At 37.8% G+C, this 10,467-nt stretch overlaps 1 pseudogene; it reads left to right on the top strand.

Moving 5' to 3' along the window:
- Positions 1 to 8,181: 8,181 nt before the first annotated feature.
- Positions 8,182 to 10,191, top strand: LOC147511957 (E3 ubiquitin ligase BIG BROTHER-related-like; annotated as a pseudogene).
- The last annotated feature ends 276 nt before the right edge of the window (positions 10,192 to 10,467 follow it).

Genomic DNA, 10,467 nt, shown 5'->3' on the forward strand with positions numbered 1-10,467 from the left:
CTTAAGGATAGTTAGATCTAGATTAGAAAATTAGGTTAGACTCCATTAGTTTTTTTTTGAATAGCTTGTTTTAGATCTAGTTTTTACCTTCAATTAATTAGTGTTAGAACAAAGTAGATTATTATTTATAATCACTATTAGTTTTATAATAAAGTATTAGTTTTCATTTCAATTTAGTTATTGATTAAATTCTTATTTAGTTTTAGTTGTTTTAAATTTATAAATTAGGTTGTCTTCATTTTGATTCTTAGACTATTGTTAAAATTAGATTTATAAAGTTTAAATTAGTTATTAAATTATGACTTGTTATTATTGTTCTTGTGTTGGGAATGATAGTATAATGATATTAGGCTAATCCCCCCATTAGAGGGAGTGATTATGAAGCCCAGTGAGGAATATATTGCTTAGTAGAATTGTTTAATTATGTATATATTTCAACGAATTTAGTTTATTGTATGACTTCCAAAATAAGCATATAGTAAATTAAACTAGGGATTTTTATAATTAAGTCGAGAGGCTTGATTGTAATAATCCTACATGCTAGTAATAATGACTATAAAGATGTAGGTTGTTGCTAGGGATGATAAAGGTTGAGGCTTTAGGTTGAATCATGCGTGAAAACCTAAATATGATCTATTTTCAATGAATAATTCGATTCTTGCATGAAACTAGTCATTAGGTGGATTGATTACTCTTCTCTATAACTTTCTCTTCCATCAAAACCCTATTTTTATTAGTTTAGTTAATTTAGATTTATTTGAATCCATCGTATAATCGTAGAATAGAAATTTCACATCACACATTACTCTCACCATTGTTCCTTTTGGTTGGATTAGTTGAATTCAATTAATGTCTTGATGGTTTATGAGTGGAACGAATTCATACTCTTTTTATATTACTTCATTATTTGAGAGTAGGAATATTGATTTAAGCACTTGTTTATGTGATTGATTATTTGTGTTTATGCATAGATAGTTAGTTTACGTAAATTTGTCTTTATCAAATGGCGCCGCTGGCATCTTAAACTCATTCAGGACAAGAATTCAATTGGTTGAATCCAAGGGGCAATCCCCCATTCTCTACCCACCCACCCTTTTCATTTTTAATTCTTTTTTCTCATATTTTTGTTATTGTTCACTGTTTTAAGTACAAGGGAGCACGCCTTCCATTTTGCTTTGTTCAGAGCGCTCCCGCCCTCCCTTGTGTCTGCGGAATCACAGTGAAGAATACTACGGTAAAGGTATTTTTAAATTTTCAAAAATTCTGAAAATTTTCAGGTATAATATTTAAGGTGTTATTGATTTACTAGAATATTTTCAGAATTTTCCTAATTGTTTTACCTTGTAAAAAAATACGATCATTATAGTGCTGCATTTCATTTTTCAAACCGTAAGTTCTTGAAAAATAGACGAGTAAGGTTACTTAGGCAGTTCCAAAAATTCTAAACATTTTACAAAAGTATCCATCCTAAGTCAGGAGTTTGCAGTAAAATTTTGACGAGTTTTTTATTTGTTTTGACTTCCTAACTAGTGGAGTGTTTCCAGTGTGGTTCTGCAGTTTTGCAAACACTTAATTTCTGGAACAACAGCCGATAAGAAGGGCTTGTTGGACTCCAATTGCTCTAAAAATTTTACAGGTATACCCATGATCTGTCAGGAGTCTCTAGTAAACTTTTGGCCATTTTTGTCTCTGTTTTGATTGGTTAACCATTCAGTTGTTTGTATTGTGTCTGAAAACTGTTTCACAAACTTTGAAGGGTAGTAGAAGGACTGTCGTAGCTTGGATTGATTTGAAATTTTACAAGCTACTTGATAGATGTCTTAGCAAACTATTGTAAAAATTTCAAATTTTTTGGAGAGCGCTCCGCACCCTAGATAGCCTATTTCCAAGCGCACCCCGCGCTTAACCGCCTGGATATTGTGTCAAGTTGGCGCCCTAGATAGCCTATTTCCAAGAGCGCCCCGCGCTCAACCGCCTGGACATTGTGTCAAGCACGAGCGTGACCCGCACCCTACCATACCAAATTATGAGCGCGCCTAGCGCTAAAGCACCTGGAACTTAAGTTAGACGAGCGTGACCCGCGCCCTACCAAGGCCATTTATGAGCGCGACCCGCACCCTCTTGTGTACTAGCCCAATTTTTCATAGGTTAGTTCAAGATTTCATTTCTTCAAGTTATTCAGTGTTTCTAATATCATACAAACACTAAGATCGTGTATACAAGACGCTATTCAAACACGTAGCAAGGAGGCGTTCAGGTACTCCTTCTTCCACTCCTCGCCTTTTTCTGTCAGAGGAGTTTTAATTCTAGTATAATCAGGCTTGTTTTTTATAGACATAAATACAATACGCCTATCTAGAATTTCACACACTACACCTGTATCAATGGCTAAAGAATAAGAGACTCCTCTCTCTGATTTTTATAAAGCCCTAAACGATGGCCCTAAGTTGTGCATCGTTCTTGCAGACCTAGTGGGGGATTTTTGAATTCCCCCTAATATATTTAACTTGTTACCGGTTTTTCATGGTTTAGACCACGAGAAGCCTTACCAGCATATGCGTAGGATAGAACAAGTTATCACTACATTCCATCATCCTAGCGTAAGTCCGAATCAAGTTAAAGTTAGGGTGTTTCCTTTCACCCTAGCCGAGAAGGCGGCGTCTTGGTTAACTGCCCAAATGCCAAACTCTGTGGACTCATGGGCTCAACTTGTTCAATTGTTCATGGAACAGTTTTACCTACCAATGAAGACAGATGAAATGCTTCACAAGATTCATTTCTTCTGCTAGAATCCTCATGAATCCTTTTCAGAGGCCTGGAATCGTTTCACTGATCTTCTCATTGAATTCCCGCATCATAATCTTGTGAAAGACACGCTTGTTCGTGCTTTCTTCAAGGGGCTTTCACATTATCATAAGGAGGTTCTAGATATCATGACTGAGGGTAGTTTTCTTAGTAAAGGAGCTTTGGATGCTTATAAATTCTTAGAAGATCAATCTAAAAGGAACACTAATTTGGGAGGTAACGACTCTTCCCGCTCCACTCCTTCTTCTTTTGAGGTTATACCTGATCTCGAGCTTAAAACTCTCATCGATGCCCTTACTAAAAAGGTAGATGCCATCTCTGTTAAACAACAACCCACTCCTGTCATGAACATTAACTCTACTCGTTGTAATGTCTGTTTTAGTCTTGAGCATTCCGACTTCTATTGTCCTCTTGTCTATGCACAACCACCACCACAACCATCACATTTCAACCAGTTAACTTAACATCAAGGACAATGAAACTTAGGTGACCATAATAGAGGTTTAGTGCCCATGACCCAGAACTATCAACATCAAGACATGAACGCTCAACAAGCTTTAATTCCAGTCCAACCATCTACAGACAAAGTCGTAGTGACCTTGTTGGAGAAACAAAATCAAATTATGCAACAAAACTCCAACTTGATGAAAGATCAGCATGATTAAAACTCTAATATGATGAAACAAACGATGCAAATGATGCAGTCTTTGTGCCAAAAGGTTTTTGACATGTCTCCTAACCAAAATAATAACCAAACACATGTTTCCAGGTCAAGCAGTGTCTAATCCTAAGTCAACAAACACCGCCTTCAAAATAAAAAGTATTCAGTGTAATGGTAATATAACCCCAGGGGACCTACATGCAGTCACTACCCTTCGTTTAGGGAGAGTAGTTGATAACAAAGTAACTATGCCTGAAGACCACTGGCAAATAGAAGCTAAAAATAAAACCATATCGAATACTGTCATAGAAATTGATGATCCTACACCTGTAGAGGTTCCAATATAGACACCTAGATGGAAAACGGCTAAAGATAAAGCAAAGACTAATAATACTTTGGAACCTTATGCTAAATATAGAGGTAAACCACTGTATCCTGAGAGACTAATTGTGTCTAAAAAGGACGAAAACATACTCTCAAATTTTGATGTCTTGATGGTTTATGAGTGGAACGAATCCGTACTTTTTTTATATTACTTCATTATTTGAGAGTATGAATATTGATTTAAGCACTTGTTTATATGATTTATTATTTGTGTTTACGCATAGATAGTTAGTTTACGTAAATTTGTCTCTATCAAGTGGTCAAGTGGATTATTTTAATCAAAGTCTCAAGAGTGATGCTCTAGTTGTTCCTTCCTTCCCTGTCCAACTTTTATCTGTTGGCAAACTTACAAATTCTTTAAATTGTGATGTCATTTTTCTCCTAATTCTGTTGTCTTTCAAGATCGAAAGTCGAAGGGGACGATTGGTGAAGGAATTTATTTCAATGGACTCTATTTGTTGGAGTCGAATACGAAGGCGTGTCAAGCTGGTGGTTTGCTTGAAAGTCGCATTTTGCATAGAAGACTTGAGCACCTATCTAGTCATGTCCTGTCAAATTTGTTTCCGCATGTTTCTATAAACTCTGATGATGTTTGTGAAGTTTGTCAATTTTCTAAACAAACTCGTTCACCGTTACCAAACTCGCATTCTATGTCTAATAAATTGTTTGAGTTAATTCACTCTGATTTATGGGGACCTACCCCCGTTAATTCTTATGATGGCCATAAGTATTTTGTGTTGTTTATTGATGATAAATCTCATGCTACATGGCTATATTTGTTGAAATCAAAGACTAAGGTTGTGAATGTTTTCAAGGATTTTCATAATATGATTACTAATCAGTTTGCTGGAAAAATCAAGACTTTTAGATCTGACAATGGCACTGGTTTTGCAAAGGTTTGTTACCTGAATACCTTCATAGCCAGGGGATAATTCACCAAACTAGCTGTGTTGGCACACCTCAGTAGAATGGCGTGGCAGAAAGAAAGAACAGACACATTTTGGAGACCACTCGTGCTCTTATGTTGGACATGAATGTTCCTAAGCAATACTGGTCTCATGGCGTCTTAACTGCTGCTTATTTGATTAATCGACTTCCCAGTCGGGTTCTTGGTTTTAAATCTCCATTGGAAGTGCTCAAATCTAGGCCACTGGATCTCTCTCATCTGCGAGTGTTTGGGTGTGTTTGTTATGTGCATCAGCAAGCTCTCCATCGAGATAAATTCGATGCTCGGGCTACTCAATGTGTTTTTGTTGGTTATTCTACCAATCAGAAAGGCTACATTTGTTACAATCCGGCAACAAGAAAACCGATTGTCTCTCATAATGTCCAATTTGTGGAATTTGAAGCCTTCTTTCAAAATCCAGCTATGCCTGGGAATCGGTCACAGGGGGAGTGTTTGGCAGATTTGGCACCTCTCCCAACAGTTGGAGAAGATATAGTTCTGATCCCAGCAGTTGGTGAAGATATAGTATCTGCCGAAGACGTTATTGAACCCACTGAAGATATAGGTGCTACTGAAGAGAGGGCGCGGGTACGCTCTGTGACTGAGCTAACCGAGGCGCGACCGTGCTCTGGTGCTCATGATCTTCCAGTGATTGAGGCATGGGCGTGCTCCCAAAATGAGCTACCAGAGGCACGGGCGCACTCTAGTGCTCCTCCAGCACCTCCAGCTCTTCCAGTGTCTCGACAATCAGAACGAGAGAGACGACCTCCAGTAACTCTCAAGGATTACTATAAATCTGATAGAGAACTGTGTCCTCCAGTGATTCACAGGATTTTTTATTCCTTGCATGACGTTTCATGTCTGCTACAGGAGTATATAACGTATGACAATATCACTTCATCTCATCATGCTTTCTTGAGTACAGTTGATGATGTACAAGAACCCAAGAACTTTAGAGAAGCTAACTCTCGTCCAGTATGGAGAAAGGCGATGCAAGAAGAACTTCATGCTCTAGACGAGAATAAAACTTGGGAGATTGTTATGCTGCCTTACGGAAAGAAAACAGTTGATTGTCGTTGGGTGTTCAGAAACAAGTTCAGCAGTGATGGTTCCTTAAAAAGGTCTAAAGCTCGACTCGTTGCAAGGGGATTCACCCAAACATATGGTCAGGACTACAAGGAGACTTTTGCACCAGTTGCAAAGATGAACACATTTAGAGTTCTTGTATCTCTAGCTGTTAATCAAGACTGGAAATTGTTTTAGATGACTGTTAAAAATGCATTCTTACACGGTGATCTTAAAGAAGAAGTGTATATGAGCATCCCACCTAGACATCTGAAGGAGGCTAAGGTTGGATTAGTATGCAAGTTAAAAAAGGCAATCTATGGACTTAAACAATCTCCACGAGCGTGGTATGCCAAGCTCAGTTCTGTTCTAGCTATGACCGGTCTTAACCGGAGTGATGCTGATCCTTCCTTATTTGTTAAGTCTAGGAAGTTAGGCTTGGTTGTTGTTCTTATTTATGTTGATGATATTGTTGTCACAGGTAATGACCATGTCGAAATCTCTAAGCTCAAGGATCTACTGCACAAGAAATTTTCCATTAAGGATCTGGGTATTATGAAGTACTTTCTTGGGATTGAAATTGCTTATTAAAAAAGAGACATATTTCTTAATCAAAGAAAGTATGTGTTAGATCTTTTGAGTGAAGCAGGAAAGTTGGGGGTAAAACCAGCTGATTCTCCAACTGACAGTGGAGCCAAGTTGGATCACACCAGAGATCCTCTTACTGACATTGGTCAGTATCAGCGATTAGTTGGTAAACTAATATATTTAACTATTACCCGACCAGACACTTCTTATGCAGTGAGCTTGGTTAGTCATTTTATGCATGCCCCAAGGACTCCACATATGAATGCAGTTTCTAGAATAGTGCAGTATCTGAAAGGGTCGCCAGGCAGAGAGGTATTTGGATGCGGAAAAATGGGCATACATCTATTATTGCTTATACAGATGCTGATTGGGCAGGATGTCCAGTTGATCAGCGGTCTACTTCCGATTATTGTACCTTTGTTGGAGGAAATTTTGTCACTTGGAAGAGCAAGAAATAGAATGTAATGGCTCCTTCTAGTCCTGAAGATAAGTATAGGGCTATGGCTTCCACCACCAGTGAAATCATATGGCTTCGCGCTCTTCTAAAGGATTTGTGTTTTGGTTTACATATGCCAACTACACTTTACTGTGATAATCAAGCTGTTATGCACATTGCTGCAAATCCGGTGTTTCATGAGAGAACTAAGCATATTGAAGTTGACTGTCATTTTGTGCGTGAAAATGTGCAGTCCAACATTGTCACTACCTCCTTTGTTCGAAGTGACCAACAGTTGGCAGACATTTTTACCAAGGGACTTCCAGCTTCCAAGTTCCATGATATTCTCTCCAAGTTGGGTTCGCTGGATATCTTCACACCAACTTGAGGGGGAGTGTGGGAGAAGAAAGACAAGAGCGCAGGTCGTGCCCTAGGACAGGCAAAGTCGAGGGCGGGGGGCCCTAAATCGCCTGGAGGTTCATCAAGGCAAGAGCGCGGGTCGCACCTCAAGCAAGACTAATGTGAGGGTGGGTAGCACCTCGAGCAAGACTAATGTGAGCGCGGGTCGCGCCCTAGTCGGTTTTGACAGAAGTTTGACAGATTCGTATGTTTTCTATAAAGGAAAGTCTCCAATCCTTTTAGAAACAATAGACACGAATATGCACTCATGTTGTTATATAAACACCTCTGTAACACAAAACCAAAATCCATCAAGCAATATAAAACCTTTCTTCTCCCGTGGACGTAGGTTGCCGCATTGGCACCGAACCACAATAAATCATTGTATTTTGTCTCTTTACTTAGGTGTTAAATTCTACAGATAATAATAATTTCAATGGGTTCAAAAACAAATAAGCTGACCACCCACGGCATGAAAATTCTAGACATGCAATCGAACTCTCTCAAAATCTGAACGGGGTTAATAGGATTGCAACTATATGAGATAGTCTTTTCAACACTACCTTAACACCCAAGGTAAGTTCCTATCCTTCAATTGTTCTTCAGATTATACCATGAAATGCCACAGGTAGAAAGCGGACAAAATGTTTTTCCTGGCCTATGACCATTATAACTTTTTGAATGCCTTTCACGTGAAATTAAGAAGTGTTTGTATAGATTTGCAAAAATTCATCTCGGTGAAAATGATGTCATAGATTCCTTTCACATGGTTATAGGCTTTAATGAAATCATTTTTTAATAAAGGTGAATCTCTTAACTTTATTCATTTCCACCAATGTTTACAACCAAGGCTTAATATACATGTCAAGAGAAAAGATTCACCAAGTGTGAAATCTGCTACAAGAACATGATGCAGAGGAAGATGCATTTGATGTTCACGAAAATTTAGAAGAAGAGGAAAATGAAGAAATAGTTGAGCTTGATCCGTCTGCATTTAGTAGTGATGAGGCATTTGCTAGAGCTCTTCAGGATGCTGAGGAGAGATAATTGGCTATGAGATTGATGGCTCTTACTGGCGTAAATGATATAACCAGTTGTGAGTGTTTTTAAACTTGCCTTTTATAAGCATATGATAATGGAAGGTGTTGAGTAGTTGTTTAATTATGGGTTTGTTTTGTTTTTGCTTTATATAGGGGTTGTGGATGATACTGAGGACAATGACGATAACTCTCAAGTAATTTTCCTTATCCTTGATTTTGATGTATTATGAGATTCAAGACTCATGATAAGTTTGTGGGATGCAGAGTGAAGTATTAGCTCTGATGTGTACTTTTGCTGCACTTAATTGAGTTTGATATTATTCACCCTTAGTGGTTAGTACAACTTCCAAATATATAATTCTCAAGTTATACTTGATCTATGTCTGGAATTTGTATTACCTTTGTATGGTGAACACTATCTTATCGTCAACACACTCTATACTACAATATGTATTTGCAACTCAGGTATCTGCAGCTACAAATTTTATATGGTTGATTGGTTGTTTTGGTCTTATTTTTATGATACCTGAGCGTGTTTTACTACATGTTTGTTGTTTGTCTGTCTGTCATTGCTGACATTTAGGCATCAAGTTCATGGCAGTAGAGTAGTAAGTAGAAAACAGTTAATCAAATGGGTAGAGGCTCAATTTGGGCCGAATCTTACATATATTAATAAGTAATAACTAAAGATTAAATTCCATGAATGCTATTCTGACAAAGTGAAATTAATTAGCCAAGCCCAGTAATCACTGATCACTCTTTGACAATGAACAACCCCAGTTTGATAATACTACGTCATGTCCAAGTAACAACATGGTAGATATATATGTCACCTGAACAACCGAATGATGTGATCTAAGACAAATGTAACTACAAACTTTGCCCTTAATATTTATTTTCCTACCAACACCGTATGATTTTGTTATTATATGGTTTTCCTTGCAATTGCTTTTTAATCAGTATCATTGCTACTTTTACATTTGCATTGTTTAGAGTATTTGAGCTCACAAGCCGTACACAGCTGACAATTGTCTTACTATATTAAAAGCATTGGTTGGATTTCGTAGTCATGTTGTTATTGTGGTTTTTCTATTTTGCCCTATTGTGCCATCATTTCTTTGTTTTTATCGGTGCCTCAAAATGTAGTTTATAGACTTTAGGTAACCTCCCTACTCAGGCCAAACACCCTGACCATAACATTTGTTTTACCGCTCTAAGTGATCATTTTTGAGTTACATGGCTGTATCACAGTAGATTTGTATCATTAATCTTTAGTGAAAACCCTTTAATCCTGGGTTGTGCTGCATTAATGTCTGGATCATATGTCTTTTTGTGTTTTCAGGACACGTGGGAGGAGGTTGATCCATATGAATTGTCATATGAGGTTGACCAATTTATCTGGTTGTTGCTTTATATATTAGGAGCTTCACTGCGGTTTACATAATATAATCTACTTATATCTTTACAGGAACTGGTTGCATTGGGTGAAGTTATTGGCACTGAAAGCATAGGACTTTCTATAGATACAATAGCCTCTTTGCCTTTAGTAACGTATAAAGCTCAAAGCAATCAGGATGGTAGCGCTAAGCAGTAAGCACAACACGTGTCCTTAGTTGTCAGTAGTAGATAGTTTTTATGTGATTATGATATTATGGTTATAATATACAGATGTGTCATTTGCTGGTTGGAGTATGAAGATGAAGACACCTTGACGATGCTTTCATGCAAGCACTCATACCACTCTGAGTGTATAAACAATTGGCTTAAAATAAACAAGGTATGTGTTGTTGTTGTTTCATTTATTGTAAGTGTGGCAGATGATCAAATTCACACTGGCTGTGCAACATCTTATTATATGCTGATTTGACGGTGTAGATTCCGTATTTGTTCGGACTCCAAATTCTACGATCATGTTCATGATCTAAGGAAATATGAATACTATAATCTGATGGCCAAAATGCACAGACCAAGTCCTGTCTCCATTGTCTGGTAAGAGGGTCGATGAAGTCACTAACCCGATCAAAGTTGCAGTTATGTGGTTGATCTAAGAGAGGGAGAGGTGAAGGTGTCCCAGGCACCCAAGCATCCAACCAGACTCTAATAGAAAGACCATCACCTACTTTCCAATTGAGACCTAGGGCCA

Source organism: Coptis chinensis, chromosome 3 (genome assembly GCF_015680905.1).
Source record: "Coptis chinensis isolate HL-2020 chromosome 3, ASM1568090v1, whole genome shotgun sequence".
Classification (NCBI taxonomy): domain Eukaryota; kingdom Viridiplantae; phylum Streptophyta; class Magnoliopsida; order Ranunculales; family Ranunculaceae; genus Coptis; species Coptis chinensis.